The sequence below is a fragment of the Salmo trutta genome, chromosome 8 (genome assembly GCF_901001165.1).
Source record: "Salmo trutta chromosome 8, fSalTru1.1, whole genome shotgun sequence".
Taxonomy (NCBI): Eukaryota; Metazoa; Chordata; class Actinopteri; order Salmoniformes; family Salmonidae; genus Salmo; species Salmo trutta.
Window position 1 is genome coordinate 15,617,965 of NC_042964.1, and position 12,720 is coordinate 15,630,684.

The 12,720-nt window shown below is 43.0% G+C and overlaps 1 protein-coding gene across 8 annotated transcripts in view; it reads left to right on the top strand.

Annotated features, from left to right (window-relative positions):
• The window catches only part of LOC115198263 (adhesion G protein-coupled receptor L3), a 304,863-nt gene that overhangs the window by 183,049 nt on the left and 109,094 nt on the right, over positions 1–12,720 (top strand). The window lies entirely within an intron of this gene.

Genomic DNA, 12,720 nt, shown 5'->3' on the forward strand with positions numbered 1-12,720 from the left:
CAGTAGAGTGTGCAGAGGAGTGGGGTGACATGGGAGATCTTGGGAAGGTTGAAAACAAGGCGGGCTGCAGTATTCTGGATAAGTTGCAGGGGATTGATGGCACAAGCGGGGAGCCCAGCCAACAGCGAGTTGTATTAGTCCAGACGGGATATGACAAGTGCCTGGATTAGGACCTTCTCCACTTCTTGTGTTAGGTAGGGTCGTACCCTATGGATGTTGTAGAGCTTAAAGCTGCAGGAGCGAGTCACTGCTTTCATGTTTGCAGAGAACGACAGGGTGTTGTCCAGGGTCAGGCCAAGGTTCATTGCACTCTGGGAAGGAAACACTGGAGTTATCAACCATGATTGAGATTTCTTTGAGTGGGCAGGCTCTGTCTTGTTGGGCTTGAGGTGTGGGTCGACATCCAAGTTGAGATATCAGCCTGGCGTGTAGAAATACCTGGGTGTCAGAAGGGGGGAAGGAGAAAAGTATTGGAGTTTTGTCCTCATAGCAATGATAGGAGAGACCATGTGAGGATATGACAGAGCTGAGTGACTTGGTGTATAGAGAGAAGAGGAAAGGGCCTAGAACTGAGCCCTGGGGGACACCAGTAGTGAGAGTATGTAGTGCAGACACAGATCCTTTCCACTTGGTGACGTGGAGAGGATCAAACCTACTTTTTATCCTACACTACTTTTGAAACCAAAATCTCTCCAAATATTTTTCTCCTCTCCAAGTGTATTTGTCTTTTGGCCAATTGAATCATAACATTCTGAGGTTTTACTGACCTAGTGAAGCTTGAAATAGGAACACTAAACCGACATAGCAAAAGTAAATAGGTCACTCAAGCCCTGCACCACACTCATATCTCCAAGGCCGTTTGTGGTTTCTTTGTTCTGAGCAGAACATTTTAGGCATTCAAGGCAACCATGTATAAGGTTAAGGATGACTCCCTCTAAGAATAAAAAGTGAAGACAACATTTCTATTCACATAGCCGCTGAACTTGAACCCTGATCTTAATTTTTTTGCTCCTAGATAAAATGAGGAACCGACAGAGCACAACAAAATGTCCTTGTAAAGGTGGTGAGATGAGACTTCTCCCAAAACATGAGTGTCTACTGACCCGTTTGTCCTTCTGTAATTGCTTCATGCGAAATACACAACTTTGCTCAAGGACATAGTCGAGCTTTCTTTATTTCTCTGCCCTCCTCTGCCTCTTATAGCAGACTGTGGGAACAGGTTTTAGAATAAGCGTATCCCTAACAACATTACTTAGAATAGCCAAGCAGTTTATTAGCCAATAGCCAAGCAGTTTATTAGCCAATAGCCAAGCAGTTTGCTGGACATCATGTAACCATTATTTTATTTCATGACTCACTAGGTGTTGTGCTGGTTTTTATATATATATATATATATATATATATATATATATATATATATATATATATATATATAAATGTGTTGTTTTACGGGTTCAGCCATAGTAGTACGGTGCCCCTTGAGAAAATGTAGGCTTAAGTGCCTTGCTCAAGGACACATCGGCATATTTTCACCTTGTCGGCTCGGGTATTCAAACCAGCAACATTTCGGTTACTGGCCCAACACTCTCACCGCTAGTCTACCTGCCGTGTAATAATTCCAGGCACCCAATAATTTTCTAACCATAATTCCTGGCTCTCAGACAACCTACTGTAGTGACTGATTTATTTATTTGACCTTTATTTAACTAGGCAAGTCAGTTAAGAACAAATTCTTATTTACAATGACGGCCTAGGAACAGTGGGTTAACTGCCTTGTTCAGGGGCAGAACGACAGATTTTTACCGTGTCAGCTCAGGGATTCGATCTAGCAACCTTTTGGTTACTGGCCCAACGCTCTTAACTACAAGGCTACCTGCCGCCTGTGATGTGAGTATTGCCCTATAACTAGGGGAAAGAGCACAACTAAATCTTTCAGAATTTTGTGAATAGTTGATAGATTTTCAACCACTTAATTTCATCCTTTTCCCGTAAAGGGGTTTTATAATTCAACGCTCTTATACAAGAATCGGCAACTTGGAGCATTGCGTGACATTGCAAGAGCATTAGGCCTACTTCTTATTCGAAATGCAGATGTAGATCTGCTATTGGAGCATTGTTAGTTTGTTAGTGAACTAATCTTTGTATGGTCATGGTAGCAATAGTCTCATTGAGCAATTTGAAAAAGCTATTATTTGAGGGTCTGTTCATTGGTCAACATTGACCTGGGTTTGGGGTCATGGTTTGAGGTCATGGTTGGTATGTGTTGCCTGCTTCCTCTTTGAAAATATCTTTGCAATATCAAAGGGGCAATCTGTAGTTGCTACATCCATTTTTGGACTTATAAAAGAATGATATACCCATGGATTCTTGATTCATGAGCTAACTGTGACACCCTGTCAGAACCCAGAAGAAAAGCTTGTTTTACTCCATTGTTTGTAAACATTGTACATATAAAGAAACACTGTATAACCTCTAAACATGGTTAAAATGATCAGTTTGATCGCATGGATGGTCAGTCATTGCATCCATAGCTCTGTCTATGAAATTGAGGTGATACATTTCTCCAGGCCCGTCCCTCTGCTTTTTTACCAAAACCAAGATGGGGTGTCTACTTTGTTTCCACTGCAGATTGGCCCTTTTAAGTATCTGGCCTGTAAATAAAAAATGGGAAAGTGATAGCGTAATACGGTATCACAAATACTGACTTAACAAGGTCCCAGGGAATTTAAAATGGCCATCCTGAATGCTGACAATCATTTAAATGTTTACATTTTAGTCATTTATAAGACACTCTTAACCCTAGTTGCTCTTGTATGGATAAGTGCCCTGCTCAAAGGCACATCGACAGATTAGTTTGCCTATTTTTCTCCAGACATAGTGCTTTGCATTCAGGCCAAATAGTTACTTTTTTGTCTCATCAAACCACAGAATCTATTGCCAAATGCTCTCGAGTCTTTCACGTGCCTTTTTGCAAGCTCCAGGCGTGCTGTCATGTGCTTTTTTCTCAGGAGTGGCGTCCATCTGTCCACTACCCCATAAAGCCAAGACTGGTGAAGTGCTGAGACTGTTGTTCTTCTGGCAGGTTCTCCCATCTCAGCCAAGGAACTCTGTAGTTCTGTCAAAGTGGTCATTGGGTTCTTGGCCACATCCCTGACCAATGTCATTTATTTTGTTTATTAGGGGGTAGATCAGATTTAATATTGCAGATAGATTGTACTGTAGCTTCCATCAATATAATTGCCTGCATAATTTCCAATCCCCCATATATATAAAAGAAACGTCCCTTTTTCAGGACCCTGTCTTTCAAAGATAATTCATAAAAATCTAAATAACTTCACAGATCTAAATTGTAAAGGGTTTCAACACTGTTTCCCATGTTTGTTCAATGAACCATAAACAATTAATGAACATGCACCCGTGGAACGGTTGTTAAGACACTAACAGCTTACAGACGGTAGGCAAATAAGGTCACAGTTATGAAAATCTAGGACACTAAAGAGGCCTTTCTACTGACTCTGAAAAACACCAAAAGAAAGATGCCCAGGGTCCCTGCTCATCTGCGTGAACGTGCCTTAGGCATGCTGCAAGGAGGCATGAGGACAGCAGATGTGGCCAGGGCAATAAATTGCAATGTCCGTACTGTGAGACGCTGAAGACAGCGCTACAGGGAGACAGGACGGACAGCTGATCATCCTCGCAGTGGCAGACCACGTGTAACACCTGCACAGGATTGGTACATCCGAACATCACACCTGCGGGACAGGTACAGGATGGCAACAACAACTGCCCAAGTTACACCAGGAAAGCACAATCCCTCCATCAGTGCTCAGACTGTCCACAATAGGCTGAGAGAGACTGGACTGAGGGCTTGTAGGCCTGTTGTAAGGCAGGTCCTCACCAGACATCACTGGCAACAATGTCGTCTATGGGCACAAACCTCCCGTCGCTGGACCAGACAGGACTGGTAAAAAGTGCTCTTCGCTGACGAGTCGCGGTTTTGTCTCACCAGGGGTGATGGTCAGATTCATGTTTATTGTCTAAGGAATGAGCGTTACACTGAGGCCTGTACTCTGGAGCGGGATAGATTTGGAGGTGGAGGGTCCGTCATGGTCTGGGGCGGTGTGTCACAGCATCATCGGACTGAGCTTGTTGTCATTGCAGGCAATCTCAATGCTGTGCGTTACAGCGAAGACATCCTCCTCCCTCATGTGGTACCCTTCCTGCAGGCTCATCCTGTCATGACCCTCCAGCATGGCAATGCCACCAGCCATGCTGCTCTTTCTGTGCATGATTTCCTGCAAGACAGGAATGTTAGTGTTCTACCATGGCCAGCGAAGAGCCCGGACCTAAATCCTATTGAGCACGTCTGGGACCTGTTGGATCAGAGCGTGAGGGCTAAGGCCATTCCCCCCAGAAATGTCTGGGAACTTGCAGGTGCCTTGGTGGAAGAGTGGGGTAACATCTCACAGCAAGAACTGGCAAATCTTGTGCAGTCTATGAGGAGGAGATGCACTGCAGTACTTAATGCAGCTGGTGGCCACACCAGATACTGACGGTTACTTTTGATTTTGACCCGCCCCCCTCCCCCCTTTGTTCAGGGACACATTATTCCATTTCTGTTCGTCACATGTCTGTGGAACTTGTTCAGTTTGTCTCAATTGTTGAATCTTTTTATGGTCTTACAAATATTAACACATGTTAAGTTTGCTAAAAATATATGCAGTTGACAGTGAGAGGACATTTCTTTTTTTGCTGAGTTTATTTATATACACACACACACACAGTACCAGTCCAACGTTTGGACACACCTTCTCATTCAAGGGTTCTTCTTTATTTTTTACTATTTTCTACATTGTAGAATAATAGTAAAGACGTCAAAACTATGAAATGACACATATGGAATCATGAAGTAACCAAAAAACGGTTAAACAAATCAAAATATATTTTATATTTGACATTCTTCAAAGTAGCCACCCTTTGCCTTTTCAGCTTTGCACGCTCATGGCCTTCTCTCAACCAGCTTCATGAGGTAGTTCCTGGAATGCATTTCAATTCACTGGTGTGCCTTCTTAAAAGTACATTTGTGCAATTTATTTCCTTCTTAATGCGTTTGAGCCAATCAGTTGTGTTGTGACAAGGTAGGGTTGGTATACAGAAGATAGCCCTATTTGGTAAAAGACCAAGTCCATATTATGGCAAGAACAGCTCAAATAAGTAAAAAGAAATGACAGTCCGTTTCTTTAAGACATGAAGGTCAGTCAATACAGAACATTTCAAGAACTTTAAACGTTTCTTCAAGTGAAGTCGCAAAAACCATCAAGCACTATGATGAACCTGGCTCTCATAAGGACCGCCAAAAAAATGCTTCACAGAGTTCAAGTAACAGACACATCTCAACATCAACTATTCAGAGGAGACTGTGTGTGAATCAGGCCTTCATGGTCGAATTGAAGACGAGACTTGCTTGGGCCAAGAAACATGAGCAATGGACATTAGAACGATGGAAATCTGTCCTTTGGTCTGATGAGTCCGAGATTTTTGGTTCCAACCGCCGTGTCTTTGTGAGACGCAGAATGGGTGAATGGATGATCTCTGCATGTGGGATTCCCTCTGTGAGTCATGGAGGAGGAGGTGTGATGGTGTTGGGATGCTTTGCTGGTGACACTGTCTGTGATTTATTTAGAATTCAAGGCACACTTAACCAGAAAGCTACCACAGCATTCTGCAGTGATACGCCATCCCATCTGGTTTGCGCTTAGTAGGACTATCATTTTTTTTCAACACGACAATGACCCAAACACCTCCAGGCTGTGTATGGGCTATTTGACCAAGAAGGAGAGGGATGGAGTGCTGCATCAGATGACCTGGCCTCCACAATCTCCCGATCTCAACCCAATTGAGATGGTGTGGGATGAGTTGGACCGCAGAGAGAAAGAAAAGCAGCCAACAAGCGCTCAGTATATGTGGGAACTCCTTCAAAACTGTTGGAAAAGCATTCCTCATGAAGCTGGTTGAGAGAATGCCAAGCGTGTGCAAAGCTGTCATCAAGGCAAAGGGTGGCTGCTTTGAAGAATCTCAAATATAAAACATTGTTATTTTTTAACACATTTTTGGTTACTACATGATTCCATATGTGTCATTTCATTGTTTTAATGAATCCACTATTAATCTATAATGTAGAAAATAGTAAAAATAAAGAAAAGCCCTTGAATGAGTAGGTGTGTCCAAACCTTTGACTGGTACTGTACATATATTTTTAAATATATTTTCCTTTATTATTTTCCACTAACCCTTCCACCCCTCCCCTAATTGGACTAAACTAATGAACAACAACACTTAGGCTTCTACTTCCAGCTGTTACATACTATATACATTTCACAGACACAATATCATTTACAATATTTATATTTTGTTTGTTTTTAGTGCTGTCCTTCCTCTACCCTCAGCCTCTCCCATCTATTTCTGATGTCCATCCAGTTCTATTTGCCATATATTTTTAACTGTGCTGTTTCACAAATGTTCTGAACCTATATACATTTTACAGACACAGTATATTTTACTTTTGTTATCTTGTTGTTATTAGTCCCAACCTTCAGTTCCATTCAACCCCTCCCATCTCTCTTAACACCATCTGTATTGGATTTCTGTTTGCCATATTTTTTTCAACTGTGCTGTGATGCTTCATAAAAGTTCTGAACCTTTCTATTCTCATAGTTTCTACAGATTGTAAACTATTCATTTTTTTGTTGCTAAAACGATTTTATTATTGATCGATTTGACTATGACTTTTCAAATCACCAAGTATTGCTATCTGAAGCGTTAGCTCCAGATAAATGTTGCAATTCTTCAGCCATTCCTGGACCTGTGACCAAAACAAGCTACATATGGACAGTACCAAAATAAATGATCTAATGACTCTGTCTCTTCGCAGCAAAATCTGCAGAGCTGGGAAGGTCTTTCTTGCCCGGTTTCTCAATTTGGTCGGACGGCCAGCTCTAGGAGTCTGGCTTGTTCCATTTTTTTTTTTTTAAATATCCCAATGATGGAGACCACTTTGCTCAAGGAAACATTCAACACGCTAGCAATTATTTTATACCTTTCCCCAGATATATGCCTCATCACAATTCTGTCTCTGAGATCCACAAACAGTTCCTTAGACTTCATGGTATAGTTTCTGCTCTGAAATGCACTGTCAACTGTGGGACCTTGTATAGACATGTCTAAACAATTGAATTGGCCACAAGTGCACTCCAATCAAGTTGTAGTGACATCTCAATTTGGAGTGTCACAGCAAAGGTGTGTGAATACTTATGTAAATGAGATTTCAGAATCTCACGTTCAATTTTTTTTTCAAATTGGGCTATTGTGTGTAGATGAGTGATTAAAATTGTTTTAATACATTTTGAAAATGTAGAATAAGTCAAGGGGTATGGATGCTTTCTGAAGGGAATGTAGGCCGATAGGGCTCTGGTCAAAAGTTGTGCACTATATAAGGAATAGAATGCCATTTGGGACATACCCATAGACCCTCAGGCCAAGAGAGGTCCTTCACAATGCGTTTCAAGGGAAATTGAAAGCAGCCTAGCCACCCAAGTGTTCGCGTGATACGAGAGATGCTCATCGCTATCCCTTAAAAATGGATGAATAAATAGAAAGCGTCATTAACAAGTGAGGTAGATGTAACGTTGTGCTCTGGGATATGTTCCCCTCCATCACTCCATATGATCATTTCTGCGGAAGGAGCCGTTGTGCATTGTAGCACAGATTAACGTTAATGCGTTACTGTCATTGCTGATGGCGATGGTAAAGTCTTTGACGAAGGGAGACATGTTAGACCTATTTCTGCGTTCGTTCTCTTTTGATTGGCGGGTAGAAGAAGAGTTATATGACACATTAGGGTGTGTGGGTGTGTGGGTGGGTGGGTGGGTGTGTGGGTGGGTGGGTGGGTGTGTGGGTGGGTGCACATGTACACAATGTGTGTTATTAACAGTGGCTGTATACGTTTAAGTATGATGTGCACGTATGTTTTGTGAGCAGGCAACAGTGCTATAGGATGTCATTAAATGTTCATTACGATTAGGGAAAACGGTGCCTCTGTGCCTCCTGTTAGTTTGATTAAATAGGATGCTTGTCAAGATAGTGTTTATTGATGGAGTAGCCCCACAGCAGTCGACGGATACCTAGGGATCTTAAAAACACTTCAACACACTGTTTGTTGGAGAGAATAAAGCCTTGAAACTGTTTTTTACCACTAGAAATAAAAAAAACATATTTAATCAAATAGCGGGATACTTTTGTTTGTTGTTGAATGTCACTGAATGTGTTTCACTGCTGATTTGTAATTCTTACCCTTTAATCAAGGACTTATTTAGACCTGGGACACCAGGTGGGTGTTAATTATCAGGTAGAACAGAAAGCAGCAGTAGTCCAGACCTCTGGACCTCCAGGCTGGATATAAATACCCCTACCATAGGCTTACACATTGTCAATGTAACATGCTTCACACTTACACAAAGTCCCCTGTACGACTTTATTTACTTTTTAAGCTATTTTCTAACTTTATGGAACAGCTAGAGAGAGAGAGAGAGAGAGGATGACAGTGGGAAAAGATGGAGAGAGGTTGTGTCAAAGGGTAGTAGGTTGTCACTGTAGACGGTTATGCCAGAGCAGCATTACCGCTAGACCAGCCAGGCCACACAAAGGACCCTGTTTTCGTCCTGTATTATCCCCCTTTATTGTAGGATGGTATCAGCATCGTCGATCATGCTTGTCACTTTTGCTGCACTTAACTATTTGTAGAAGAGCAAACGCCTGCTTCATGATTGCATTTGGAATATATTGCCGCATCAGAGTGGCTATGGGAACTAACCTCTATTCTCCAGAGAGCTAGGTTTCCCTAGGGTTCTACCTCCTATATCCTGGGGCCCACTAAGACACAAGATGATGGCCACAGAGGTGAGAGTTAGAGGGACAGCTCCCTTATAACAGGAAGGGTGTGTGTTATTGTCTTCCTCTCTCTGTGTGTGTGTGCGTGTGTGTGTGTGTGTGTTGTCATTGATTTGCCTGACCTTTCCATCCTGGCCCTAACCATTTACAGCTAAGCTTAGACCACACAGCCATAAGATGCTTGTTTCTAAATACAATCAGGGAGAGCAGGGGAGGGAGGAGAGTTGAGGTGGGCTTTAGCTGAAATGATTGATGAGCATATCATGGGGGATTGTAATGATGTGGTGGGGGTAGGGGGGTGTGTTTGTTTGTGTGTGTGTGTTGGGGGTAGGGGTGTGTGTTTGTAGATCTGCCTGCGGTGTGTTTGCCTTTGATTGCTGAGGTGTACGTGGGGGGGGGGGGGGGGGGGGGGGGGGGGGGGGGGGTGGTGTGTGTTTGTGGAATCAAACCCTTAACCCAAGACCACAGGGAAACAAGATCATAAGAGAATCTTTAATGTGTATCTGCGCTTGTGGTGTACGGGTCAGCTGTTTGGTCACCCACCCCTGCAATTGCTAATAACCCATCCATAACTGCCCGACTTTGTGATAAAGTGAGGCCCGCACCTGACCCTAGACCGCTAATATATAAAATGCTCTGAGAGGGCGGATTGATTTGTTGTTGGGGTGCAGGATTTACTTTTGCCTAAATGTTTCTACTTATAATTTCCGCCATTTTGGTAGGCTATTTGTTAGTCAACTTGTCTATAATTACATACATGCAGCATATCTTCTGTGATTATGTTGCCTTAGAAGATTAAATGAATCCTTGCTCACCACAATGTCATAAATCGACAATATTCAACAAAATCGACAAAAGCTTTGACAAAGGCCTTGAGGACAATACGTAAAGCTTAATTAAGAACAGTAAAACTGGCAAGAGCTGTGTGGGTTTGTCTGTTCTTTCATAAATCGATAGAATGAAATGAATGCTTCAATCTACACAGAACAAAAATATAAACGCAACATGTAAGGTGTCGGTCCCATGTTTCATGAACTGAAATAAAAGATCCCAGAAATGTTCCATACGCACAAAAATATTATTTCTCTCAAATTTGGTGTACAAATTTGTTTATATCCCTGTTGGTGAACATTTTTCCTTTGCCAAGATAATCCATCCACCTGACAGGTGTGGCATATCAAGAAGCTAATTAAACAGCATGATAATTACACAGGTGCACCTTGTGCTGGGGACAATAAAAGGCCACTCTAAAATGTGCAGTTTTGTCACTCAACATATTGCCACAGATGTCTCAAGTTTTGAGGGAGTGCACAGTTGGCATGCTGACTGCCGGGAATGTCCACCAGAGCTGTTGCCAGAATGTTCATTTTTCTACCATAAGCCAACTCCAGCATTGTTTTAGAAAATTTGACAGGACAACCAACCGGTCTCAAATGCAAACCATGTGTATTGAGTCGTGTTGGCAAGGGGTTTGCTGATGTCAATATTGTGAACAGAGTGCCCCATGGTGGCGGTGTGGTTATGGTATCGGCATGCATAAGCTACGGACAACGAACACAATTGCATTTTATCGATGGCGATTTGAATGCACAGAAATAGCGTGAGGAGATCCTGAGGTCCATTGTGAGGCCAATTTTTGACCAACAAATGTATATCTGCTTTCCCAGTCATGTGAAACCATAGATTAGTGCTTTTTTTTATTGACAGATTTCGTCATAGGAACTGTAACTCAGTCAAATCTTTGATATTTTAGCATGTTGCGTTTTTATATTTTTGTTCAGTATAGTTGACATCAGTAAAGTTTTCTGTCATCTCTGCTTCTTTCATGGAGCAAACATTACTGGCCCTCCCTTATCTTTATTTTAAACTCTCCATTTCGCAGCTTTTCTCTTATTGAATTAAACAACGACATTGTCCTTTTTGCCTCTGTAGATTGACATGTACTTTTTCTGCCCGTTCCCAAAAGCATTTGGCGATTAGCGTGTAGGCTGTTTGGCACGCGTACACTTAGGCCCTAAAGCTTATAGGCTTACACACTAATGCCAGATAGCCTAAAAATAATGAAAAAAAACATCAATGTACCCTATAAATAAATAAGTTGTACACGAACGATACACTTATGAATTTTTTATGTGTTGTTTTCTCTTTATTCAACCCACCTGGCACCCACCCGACCTTCATTCACAAAATATTTCATGACTCTAAACCCGCCCGCTCCGCAGATATAACCACGGGGACTGCGGGTTGAACCCACACATCACTAATCCGCGTCGCGGGGAGACAAAGAAAAACAATGTCATATTTACGACACCATTGTCTTCCTCCTCCCCCCCTAGAATCACACAGCTACAATACTGTTATTGACTTGTTATGCAGAAAGGCTTGGTATGTACACAAACACACATTTTAAATACTTTTTTGAATCCATAAATAACAGTACATCATAAAGGATTCAAACGTTTTTAAAGGTTGTTGATGCAAGGACACTTAATTAAACAAAAAGCAGCTTCTCCACCACACAGCTAGGCTCCCCCATAACGGCTGAAACACAGCAGTACCTTCTCCTCCACACAGCTAGGCTCCCCATAACGGCTGAAACACAGCAGTACCTTCTCCTCCACACAGCTAGGCTCCCCCATAACGGCTGAAACACAGCAGTACCTTCTCCTCCACACAGCTAGGCTCCCCCATAACGGCTGAAACACCTTAGTACCTTCTCCTCCACACAGCTAGGCTCCCCCATAACGTCTGAAACACCTTAGTACCTTCTCTTCCACACAGCTAGGCTCCTCCATAACGGCTGAAACACAGCAGTACCTTCTCCACCACACAGCTAGGCTCCCCCATAACGGCTGAAACACAGCAGTACCTTCTCCACCACACAGCTAGGCTCCCCCATAACGGCTGAAACACAGCAGTACCTTCTCCTCCACACAGCTAGGCTCCCCCATAACGTCTGAAACACAGCAGTACCTTCTCCACCACACAGCTAGGCTCCCCCATAACGGCTGAAACACAGCAGTACCTTCTCCTCCACACAGCTAGGCTCCCCCATAACGGCTGAAACACAGCAGTACCTTCTCCACCACACAGCTAGGCTCCCCCAAAACGGCTGAAACACAGCAGTACCTTCTCCTCCACACAGCTAGGCTCTCCCATAACGGCTGAAACACAGCAGTACCTTCTCCTCCACACAGCTAGGCTCCCCCATAATGGCTGAAACACAGCAGTACCTTCTCCACCACACAGCTAGGCTCCCGCATTAGGGTACCTAGTCAGTTGTTATGCACTACTCTTAGGCAGGCCTGCAATCTGAAGGCCACGTACCCTAAGTCTTTGTATGAACTGCAACCATTAACAACATGTGCAACAGACTCCATTACATTTAACTCAGGGTGTAAAATACAGAAGGGATCATGGTTTGCAGGGTACCAGATTGTTAGGTTGCATTTTGTTGGTAGAACTTCCAACCTCACCTTAACAGTATAGGTGAGCATGTCCTCACCAATGGCAGCATTCTGGTACATGGAATAGGAGACAAAGTGGTCAGCACAGTGCAGAGCACCAAGTTTCCCCTGCAGCCTCAGGCCAGTCCAGTGCTGCCGTAGCTACATCCGTCTGATACCGAGGAGTGTAGTCCTCGATTTAGGATGAGATGGTCCATCATGGGTGACAGAAGCCTCCACAACAACACAGGGGTCTGCAACAACTGCATCAGAGGCAGTCACACACAAACACGCACATACACTCACACACACAGCTGGAAATGGATCC